The sequence below is a fragment of the Lactuca virosa genome, chromosome 4, assembly GCF_052849685.1.
Source record: "Lactuca virosa cultivar CGN04683 chromosome 4, Lactuca_virosa_CGN04683_v6, whole genome shotgun sequence".
Classification (NCBI taxonomy): Eukaryota; Viridiplantae; Streptophyta; class Magnoliopsida; order Asterales; family Asteraceae; genus Lactuca; species Lactuca virosa.
The window spans coordinates 257,515,708-257,527,470 of NC_136429.1; the positions used below are offsets into that span (position 1 = coordinate 257,515,708).

Consider the following 11,763-nt stretch of genomic DNA (forward strand, 5'->3'; position numbering starts at 1 on the left):
ATTGAAGTTGTCGGGTTTGCCATTTGTGAAGTCCTTGTATGAACACTCTTTTGCACGCCACGTACTGTCTCCGTGGTTAGAGTGTGTAGCTCCCGATCCCGAACCACCAGCTCCGTTGGTCCCTATATGTGACATTGCGGCCGCTACGGCTGCTGTTACTGCAGCCTGGAACATCGCGGGATCAAACTGTGGAGGCGGCGGCGGAGGAGGTGTTGCTGTGTTGCTGGAAGGTCTTGGTCTTCTTCTTGGCGGCATGGTTCTGTCATAAGTCGTAAACCAATGTACTTTTAGTAAAAGTGTATTTATAGGGAGAGAAATCTTTTATACATAAAGTATATTATTACGTTGTTTTCCGGTATGTTTACGACACATACGATTTTATACTTTTTATTGACCCAATACATTGGGTTATGAGGTAAAATGAAAGTATAAAATATTTTTATTATAGTAACACAAAATACTCCTATAGTATTTGTAAATGTTTAGTTTTGAGTTCTTAAAGCATTTAGTTACTTTATAATATTCATCATACTTTTAATGAGAATTTATAAGTCCTTGTCTTACCCGTTCGGCTAACGACCCTCCACCGATCAAGGAAGCGGTGGGTGAGAGTGGACACCCATTAAGTTGCCATTTTATAGGCAACAACCTTATACCCCCCTTATAGACCGGCTTCGTGAATGAGGCGTACTAGCGGTAAGACGAGTTTGTTAGATTTGTTGTCCATCCTGACCATCCCCCGGTATATGCAAGTCAATTCCCGGACAGATATAGTTGATCAGGCTATATCCTTCCCAGACTTGATTTACATATACCAAGGCATACCCATAATGTACAACTCCTCTTCTTTTATTTTATGTTGTTGTAGTTATGACACTATGTGAGCATGTATGCATGTATTTATACCTTTTTAATAAAAAGAATCATTTATTTTCTAAAAGTATATTTATTTGAAAAATGCACAAATCAGAGACTATTAGTCCCAATTGTGTTTATAGTTTGTATATCTTATGTGGTTTGATATACTTAATTCACTATAAACTGCGCTCTGATACCAATCTGTCACACCCCCAAACCAAGGATGGCGGAAACGTCCGGGGGTGGAGGACTTCATGTATAGTATCATAACAGCAATTGTAATAGTAATTCAAGCAAACACAACCAACATATATATAATTGAAAAAAAAATTACATCATTGTATGAATTACATGTTTACGAATCAATTACAATATGTTGATAAAATATGAAATAGTAGACGCCTTAGCGTCCCATCCTCAAAAGCACTTGATTACCTGTTTAATGATTTCCTGAGAATACAAGTTGTTTGAAAAAGTGTCAACACAAAGGTTGGTGAGTTCATAAGCTTTTCATTTGTAAAAGTAGTATTTGTGTTAGAAAAATCCAATATTTTCCTTAATGTGTAAATGTAGTCTTAAAACCCAAAGACCGAAATGTACAAGTAATTTGTCATATTTATAGTAAAACAATGCAAGTTTAAATCGACATAAACTCGTTAAATTTTAATGAAGTCCCCGTAAATTCCAATGTTTGTTAATACTTTATGTGAGTTTATTATAACCATACTATGACCACGGTTGCCTAAAACGACGTTCTTCAGGCGTCGGAAATGTTATGACATTTGTCACCCCAGACCTATCGGTCTAACTGTTGCATGCAGTTTAGGTGTGGGTTTGTCAAACCCAATATAGATCTATACACAAGTATCACGCTCTCCCTCAAGGAGACTCTGGTTACAATACAGGACTTAATGGTAATTTGAAGTAAATGTCTCACAAAGTCATTAACGGAATTACGTGTTATGAAAACTTGGTACCGTATGGCCGTACCTTGCTTAATGAAAATATCCTTTGTATAAATGTACCCTTTTTAAATGTATGTGTTATGTAATGTATCATAAACTATACCTATTATGGTTTATCAACCAAGGGTAGTACGTGGTAATGTATGCAAACTATATTCAAAATAGTTTATTTAATGTTTGAATGTATCGATTGTACTTTGATTATAATCACTTGTTATTCTTTATATTTTATATGACCAAATCCATTTGTAAACTGATGTGTGTCTAAATATTAAGATAAAATATCATATATTGCAGTAACATATAGTCACATAAAGATATACACCTTGCTCAACATGTTACAAGGTGAAATGAAATTAACAGCAACTTTTCGTTAAAAACAGTTTCTGTTACCGTTCTTAGAAAATTTATAGAAAAATCATCACAGCTCTAAATCCAAATCTGCAAATTTTGAGAGTTTGGAATATGAGTCTAGTTTGTTCGTGAATTTTATCATGATTTTTAGTGATCTCTAACAGAGGTGAAAATGTTCATAATCACAGACTGGTCCGGGTTTGCCTCTGAAATGACAGGCAGTTTTGTAAAAATCACCATTAATTGTAGAAAAATCATTTGGAGATGTGCAAGTAGTCATTTTAAAGCTAAGAGTTTGAACTACTTGCACCTGAAACAGTTTTGAAAACTAAAAATTTTAAGTTGACCAAAACAGTCCGTGATTAACGTCCATCTTTTCTGATGCAATCTGTTAGAAAAAGTTTAATTGTGTTCTTGATGATTTTACTTGTATTCCCCCCTTAAAACTTAAGAAAAACATGTAAAAGTATGGGTATGAACTCACCTTATGTGATTTCAGTAGATGAAAGTGAGATAGAGGAAGTGTTCAACCCAAGGACACTAAGAAGATGTCTTGATGATTCGAGAATCTAACACCGAATAAGATGGAATTTGTGTAAGATATCAATGATTTGAGTAGAATGGAGTTTAATAATTATGTGAATGATGAAGATACTTACTAATTGAAGAAAGAAATCCCTGGAGAAAGCCTTGAAGTTCTTGAAGTTAAGAGAAAAGATGAGAGAATTTTGGAGAGTGTTCTTGGTTGCTAAGTGTAGAATGAAAGAGTTTTTATGGAGAATGAGGAGAGAGGATCAATCCTCCAGCTCTTAGAACGTGGGAAGAGCTGGAGATTGGTTGTAAAGGTCCACTAAGGAGACAAGGAGTAGTGGGAAAGAGTGGATGATCATAGAGTGAGGTGGTGGTGGCTTGCTTTTGTCATAAAATAAGGAAAAGCAAATATTCCCTCAATAATTAGTCCAACCACCAATTCTTTTAATACATTTTTATAAAAACCCTGGAGATTTATATATTTTGGGGCCTTAGTTTATAAAATAAAGTTTTGGGTGAAAATCCCACGTTAAAATAATGAAAAACGGAGTTAAAACGAAGTCGTAGTCGAAAAACCGGAAAAATTATGACACGCAAACATGCATGTCGTCTTCTTTTATGACAGGGGCTTCCTTGATACTCATTGCGTGTCCTAAACACGCGAGTCGTAAGTTTACGACAGACAAATGTGTGTCGTCTTCCTTTATGACAGGGACTTCGGTCCTGAAGCTTCAGTTTTGGGTCCTTAAGCCTATTTTACCCCGTTTCAAGTGGTTTTTGACCCAGTTAAGGGTCGGGATGGCCCGAATGATTACAAAAAATTAAAGGAACTTTTGAGAGAGATTTGGGAGAGATTCGGGAGAGATTTGGGAGAGATTTTAATAGAGAGAGGTTGAGTGAAAGAGATTGTGAGAGGTTTCGTTTGTGATCTTTTTGAGTGTCCGGCTTCGCAACGAAAGGTCCATAAACCCCGTTAAGCCATGATTTAGTGTCTTACACAATCCCGATGATTGTGCAATAGTGTTTTATCGCTTTGGTTTGTTGTTTAGCATTGTTAAGGCTAAAATCAAACACATGAACTTTCCAAATGATGATTTCTCATTAAAATAGCGAATTGTATAGTGATTACATAACGTAAACCCTAGCATACAAGGGTTATTGGAGTTGACCGGTTTGACTTGTTGACTTTGAATTGACCGAAATTTGACGGTTGTCACAGTCTATAATTTCGGAGGGTATACTCCCAAGGTTTTATATAATTGAGATTTTATAGACTTAGAATTTGTGATCTATGCTCTACTTCCTGTTCCTTGTTTGGTTGTGGTTTTAGAGTAGGATCACTTATTCGAAGTTCTATTTAATCTTAAATTATATACAACTTGTATACACCGTGCAATTATAGGAGGACCCGTTAAGGATCACCCCATAATGTTTCACTTAATCTCATAGATTCTTTAGACACTTCCATTCTCGCATGACAAACCAAGATAGATGTAACCACTCCATCATAGCAGTCAACAGAGAAGTCAAGGAGGAACAAGAAGAGGTTCATGAGGAGTTTTCCAAGGAGGGATCAGCCGAAGAAACAAAACGTCCTATGTGTCATACTAATAAATAAAAACCTGAAATGACTTGATGAGACAGTGAATACACTACTCACACTATGTGGTAGGGTTATTTCTTTTTCATTCAGCTGATATCAGTTTTTCAATTCACATAAATTCATTCGAGGATAGCCACTTCTGATTCATAAAGTTTATTTTATATAGACTCCCATTATGAATTGTTTTTCAGAACCATACGAAAGTCAGAACCGGATGCACTCAGAACTAGGATAACTTAGTTATTCAGTATTCGGCTTATAACCACTGCTATAGACTTATCTTCGTTTCACCTTTGTATTCATTCTAGCAAAAGATGCCTCGCGGAAGAGCTGTAAGGCGCGTAGTCAATAACACAACAGAGAATCCACCACCTCCTCCACCACCACAATTCGATCCTGCTTCTCTCCAAGCAACGGTAACAGCCGCAATTGCAGCTGCAATAAATCAATTCCACGCAAGTATTACTAGTGGATCTGGTAGCGGTACCCACTTAACTAACCCCAGAGTTACCCATGGACACCCACAAGAGTTTTCGTACATGGACTTCATGAACTGCAAACCCAAATCCTTTAGTGGAAATAGGGGAGTCATTGCTCTAATGCGATGGTTCGAGAAAACAGATTCAGTTTTCGAAATCTGTTTGTGCCCAGAAGGGAGAAAAGTGAAGTTTGCTACCTGCACCTTCTCCGAAAAAGCCCTAACATGGTGGAATGGCCATGTTAAGTCACTGACCCTATCTGTGGCTAACTCTATGGGTTGGGAGAACCTGAAAGAGATGATGTTGGAAGAATACTGCCCAAGAGGCGAAATTCAAAAGCTGGAGCAAGAGCAATGGGAGCATACCATGGTCGGCTCAGACATACTGGCCTACACTGACAGGTTTAGCGACCTGTCAGCACCGTGCCCCGGGATGGTTACCCTAGAGAGTAAGAAGATAGAAAAGTACATTTGGGTCTTATCTACCCCGATTCAGGGGGATGTACTGTCTTCTAATCCAACTACCTTTGATAGCGCCAAACGCCTGGCCCAGAGACTCATTGACCATGGAGTCCGCCATGGTGTGGTAGTCCCCGTTCCCGAGCCAGCTAAGGGAGTGGACTATAAACGAAAGTCGGGGAACAAGAGGAAGGAACAAACAACACAGGAACCCCCGCAGGAGCAACAAGTAGTTACTGTACACGCCGCCACAACACCTGCCACTCCAGCGTCTGTCATTCGATATGTTGGAACTATCCCTAAGTGTGGTAAGTGTAACTACCACAACACCGGAGCTTGCCGGGAGATGCAGTGCATGAATTTCCGTGGGAAGGGGCACACTTCTCGTTTCTGCAGGTCGCCGACACAACCGATCTCCCAAGTCCCCGGAGTAGAAGTAAACCAGGCCTGCTATGGTTGTGGTGAGACTGGGCACTACAAGAGGGACTGCCCAATAGCGAAGAACTCAGGCGGGGAAGGGCAGATACTGATGATCACCGCAGGAGAGACTGCCCCGAAACCACTGGCGAACAGCGATACGTCTTCTACATAAAAATTACTTTAAAGATTTAAATTATATTAATATTAAAACTTGGGGAAAATTTAAAAGTAATTATAAATTATTAATTCGTTTGAACAAGTCACAACATTCGTAAGAGAACTAAAGATCTGTTCAAGTGAGCTATGGTGGCTTAGTTTATACATCAGGGTTATGTATAACTAAGATTTTGCAGGCTTAGAGTGAGTGATTCCGCCTCATTTCCTGTTCCTTGTTTGGTTGTGGATTTAGGGCAGAGTTACTCAGTCGACCGTCTTATTCATCTTAATTATACCAAACTTGTATATGCCAAGTGATCATAGAGGTACCGAGGAAGATCATAATATAGAGTATCGACACTAGTTATCAAAGCACTTTCAATGTTAGTACTCGCTTATCGCGGTACGATATGTGGCAGTGGTAATATCAAGGATAAAACTAAAAGCACTAGAAAGTCTACACATAATACATTGTCGAGCACACTCGGGATACACCATCGTATAACAAACGTTTCTTTCAAATCGGAGTAACATTTGTTTCTATAAAGAGTCTGTCGTCATCATTTGTCAGGGATTGGCGTGGTCCTCACCATACCAAGTTCATGTGTTTCGAAAATCCATCGCCTTAATCGACCGATTAACGAAATCCTGGTCACTCGTAATGACAACCCGACCCAGACCTCATAAATTGTCTCTTGTCTTCTAAACCCCGAAGTACTCTTGAGAGGAGAACTATGACCTCCGAAACCTTGCCGACGTATACTCAGCAGACCTTTCCGAACTACCACTCGTCCAGCAAATCAAGTTCAAGCACAGAGGCTAAGGACGAATACAGTCCACCTATCATTATTTAAGTATATACGCGAGAGTGGTATATAATTATGATTATGCAGATTTAGTATGTGTGTTTCCGCCCTATCTCCTGTTCCTTGTCTGGTTGTGGACCTAGGGCAGAGTCGCACATCCGATCGTCTTACTAATTTTTATTATATACGACTTGTATACACGAGGTGATGATAGATGGACCAGGTATGAATCGTATCATGAACTTCAGGGAAAAGTCGCCCAGGTATACGAGTGGATATTCTACCATTCAGAGGAGCACGACCCCAAGGGTCCTGCTAAGAAAGCCAATTTCGGGATGAAATATCCATCTAACGGGGGGATGATTTGACAACCCGAAAATTTCTATCTTATAAGGTCAAACACATCCACTTAAGGTCAAACTTATAGGTTTCTAGACCCAGTATACGTAAGAGTTGCGTGTTAGGAAGTGAACCACGTAAGAACCAATAGCCTAGAACAACATTCGAGCCATAAAACCTCAACAAGTGAGGTCCACGGCCAAGAACCATGTTCACGACCGTGAACCCTTCTTAGGTCGTGAACTCATGCTATATAGATGAGTTTTAGGCACTTTTCCTTCACTTCATTCTCTCTCAAGTATCATATTTCAAGAACACCATCTTTCACTCTTAAACACCCATTTTCCTTTGCTATTACTTAGAAGCTTACTAGGATCTTCAAACACTTGCCAAAACACTAGAATCTCCAAGATCTTCAAGTGTTCTTCACCTTTGGGTCGTGAACCATTCAAGTGGGCCGTGAACCCTTCATAATTAGGGCCGTGAACCATCAAGCTTGGGTCGTAAACACCCCACAGGGCCGTGAACACCTCAAGCCCAGCCGTGAACACCCTTTCAGCCTCCTATCTTGCTTCTAGCACTCTTTTGGTGAGTTATTCTTGCATCCTAGGTTGTTTCCCAATCACCTTTGTAGTTAGATTCACTAATTACATGCCAATATGTATCATTATATGTCATTTAGGACTCGTTTGTGCCTCGGGACTTCATTCGTGGGACTTATCATCCTTTTTCGAATCTTCAATTGAATCACCCACAAAAGGTGAGTTCGTACCCCTATAATCTATCTTTTAAATGTTTTTAAATGCTTTTAAAGGGGGGGGGGAATACAAGTTGAACACAATGATATTGTGTTAATAGTTAAATGTGATAACCATCACATTAAAGGAATTCTTATGCTTTTATAAATTAGTAAATCAATTCAAAAACTCTTTTAAAAGATGTTAGATTGTTGTTTATAAAACTTCGTTCTTAAAGTACATGCTTAACTCAGTAGATAATTGAGTCTTTCTAAAGGCCAGTAACAGTTCAAACAAACATACTAGTAAACTATTATCGATATAGTTTAGAGGATTACTACTAATACTTCTAGATCAGTGAAACTTACATGATTCAGTTCATACATACTATAACTAGAACAGGAAGGAACATATATATACTATAACAAGAACAAGATAACAATAATGTGAGCCACTACTTCATGGCATAGCAATATACTTTTTGTGTCACGTTTTGTAACCAGATTCTCCTGGAGGGAGAGCGTGAGTTTGTGCATAGATTTATACGGGATTGACCATCCTACACCTTGCTGCTAGCTACAGTGGGACCTGCAGGTGTACGAGTGACAAATGTCATACCATTTTCGACATCTTTAGATCGCCGTGTTTTATACTAGTCAATCAAGCATGGTTATAACCTCATCACATTTTACCTTAATTTAACTAAATGGTTTTAAGGTAGTAGTACTTCATAAGTTATTTTATACAACACTAATGTATATCTTCATTTTTTCATTACATTCAGTTTGAAGGGCGCCTATAATGCTAACTTTATGATTCCCCGGTTGATACATTACAGATATATATTAATCGGATCCGACAGGCAGTAGGATGTGTGCTTTCCGCTTCATTTCCTGTTCCTTCTTTGGTTGTTGTCTTAGAGCGGATTCACACAGTCTACTATCTATTCGATCTTGATATATATATATATATATATATATATATATATATATATATATATATATATATATATATATATATATATATATATATCCTGTATACACCAAGTAATCATAGGGAGTAATTGTTGGATAAGGTGTCTAAGTCCATAATTATATTTAGTATGTACTTGACCCGATTTGGCATGGTCCATTTGGGTTTTTCGGCCTCTCAACAATTGGATAGACAAAATGAGAAAAGGACACCTATGGTTTGTTAATATATTATAAGTTCTAATATATTAATATGAAATCATATTATTTAATTAGTATTGATCAAGAATTAATTTGGAATTAATTTTGTGATCAAAAAGAGACTAATTAAGCATATGGGGTTTGATTTGTAAATTACTCATTCTTATATAGTGGGCTTATGGTCCATGATTCACTAGATTGGGCTAGGACCCAGTAGGTGCTCTGTGGATGCTCCATGGAGGTTAAAACCCATGCACATTAGGGTTTACATGGTGTAACCCTACATGTGACACACTATATAAAGAACCTCATAGTGAGCAAAATGGGCGACTAAGACAAGAACAAGAGGGCTAGCCGTTTTTTTTAGTGAAAGTGTTCTATTCTTAAGTTATTCCAAGTGTTGTGGTGTTATGTGAAACATTTGAGGCATCACATTTGGGGTGCTAGGCTCACAAGGTCTTAAGGAATCCAAGTAACTACAAAGGTATGTCATTCTACTAGTTTTTATGTTACAAGTACCTCGTGCCATGCTAGTTAGGATGAGAACCTTGGAAAATTCTTATTTCCATGTATATTAGAGTAAACATAGATCCAAGGTTTCTAGGGTTGCATGTACACCATAGGAGTCTTAGAATGCTCAAAACCCATCAGTGGTATCAGAACATAGGCTTGTTTTCAATTATACATGATGCTACTTGTTTTTTCCAAAGTTGAAATTCTGCAATTTTTGCTTCTAACTATTCACAACGACGTGGCAGTATTTACCACGACGTGGTGATGCACCTGTGTGCTGAATTTCGAGTTTTGATGCTGGAAATGGACTAGGATCATTACCCTAAACTGTTTTGGACTTATAAAACCTGTTTTTGATGGTGTAATGATTATGCTAATCCATTTACAATGTTTATTATCAAAAAATTTAGTTTTATATGTGTTTATATGATTCTTGAAATTGTTGATATGAATGTTCATGCTTATGAGTTTTAGTAAGATCATAGGAATTATTTGCAAATTGTTTGATGATATAATTCTTGATCTAAATGTTATTGATGGAGTCCATAATTTGTCCTCAAGTTATGGATTACCAAAAGTCACTTCTTTAAATTGTCATTAAAGAACCAAAGGTTACATAAAATGAAGAGTCTTTATTTTAATAGACCATTAAACTCATAAGTTATGAAGTTTAAAAGTCTTGAATAGTTTCAAACTTGCCCTCAAGTTTTGGAATTTGTAAAGTCACTTTAGAAAACTTTAGTTCCAAACCATATAGTTTTAAAAGTTAAAATTCAACCGTTATACTTTATAGTATTATAGGTTAATAATATATATATATGTATAAGAAAAAAGTCAGTCTTACCGTTAGTAGGCCTCATTCACGAAGTCGGTCTAAAAGGGGGGGTATAAGGTTACTGCCTATAAAATGGCAGTTTAATGGGTGTCCACTCTCACCCACCGCTTCCTTGACTGGTGGAGGGTCGTTAGCCGAACGAGTTTGACAGGACTATAATTCTCCCTTCATTAAAAGTATAATGATAAATACTAAGTAACTAAACACTCATAAATTTCCAATCTTAGTTACTTAGGAAAATGTGAATTTAGTGGTTGTTGGGTCAAAATATTGGTTTATACTTTGCTTTTCTAGGAAAATATATTTTTATGTAGTTTTTGTGTATTTGTGTACAGCTGTACTCCTGTGTACGGCCGTACACGGGTGTACGGCTGGTGATCCTATATATAGGGTGAGGGGTGCGTGACAGTGTAGGGCCAAGGAGCTTAAGTGTGTGTATTCTCAGGTGTTCTAGAGAGAGAAAGGAGATATGGTGCAAGTGTGTGTGAATCTATTGTAAGGAGCATCAATCATATTTATTCAATACATCATAGATTCAAGTTATTCTTTTTCTCCTTCTTCTTCATTTGATCTGGCATCATTTGTTTAATTGAGATTTCGCACCATCAAACGGATCTGATTGATACACAAGCAGATCTGGGACTTACAAGTGGTATCAGAGCTTGGTTGTATCAATCATTTTTGTCAGATATGGAGCTTATTTTATCTTATTCTTGAAGGATTCCTGCATTTTTGGATAGATCTCTGAAAATTAGGGGGGGTTTGTTCTTTGCGTTTTTCATAAAAACGAGTTCTGGATCGAGTGTTGGAGCAAAAATGGTGAAAAACGTCATTTTTTTCGCGATCTGAAGCAGTGTTTACGGCCGGAGTTTACGGCGGCGGTTGCGGCTCGGACGTTTGCGGCTCGGCGGTTTACGGCTCGGAACGTGTGCGGCTCGGCTTGGACGGCTTGGTGGATTGCGACTCGGAGTTCACGGCCAGGAGCAGCATCGCACGTGTACGGTCGGAGTCTGCGGTCCTCGCCTCGTTCACGGCTAAGCATCGGTTCCAACTTCGGACAGGCTTTGCACTCAGCATCCTCGCATCAGTAAAAAGGAAGCATAGTTGGGGGTGCCGGGGATCGAACCCGGGTCTCCTGCCAACTCAACCAAGCGCGTTACCAGCTCAACTACATTGCGAGATGATATCCTCCTTCCGTTCTTAATTCTTAAAGATTCACTTTCTCGGTTCCTTTTTTGCAAATTTGTCACTTTTAACCCAAAAATCAATTTCCTTTAATTTTAAATTACATTTTCAACCCAAAATTTTATATTTTAATTTTTGACTTTTAATTTTGACTTTTTACTTAAATTTTTGACTTTGACTTTTAAAGTTTGACCTTTGACTTTAAACTTTGCCTTTCTCGTTTAACCTTCAAAATTTCAAATTTAGCTTTTCGGTTTGATTTTTAAGTTTGACTTTTTAAGTTTGACTTTTAAGTTTGACTTTTTCAATTTGACTTTTAAGCTTGACTTTTGAGTTTTTAGTCAAAGGGCAT

General features: G+C 37.9%; 1 long non-coding RNA gene across 1 annotated transcript; it reads right to left on the bottom strand.

Moving 5' to 3' along the window:
• Positions 1-1,152: 1,152 nt before the first annotated feature.
• Positions 1,153-2,735, bottom strand: LOC145168810 (uncharacterized). Its single transcript, XR_013742119.1, has 2 exons — positions 2,662-2,735; positions 1,153-1,308 (listed from the first exon to the last, which is right to left on the bottom strand). It is a non-coding gene; the product is annotated as an uncharacterized LOC145168810 (long non-coding RNA).
• Between the last annotated feature and the right edge of the window lie 9,028 nt (positions 2,736-11,763).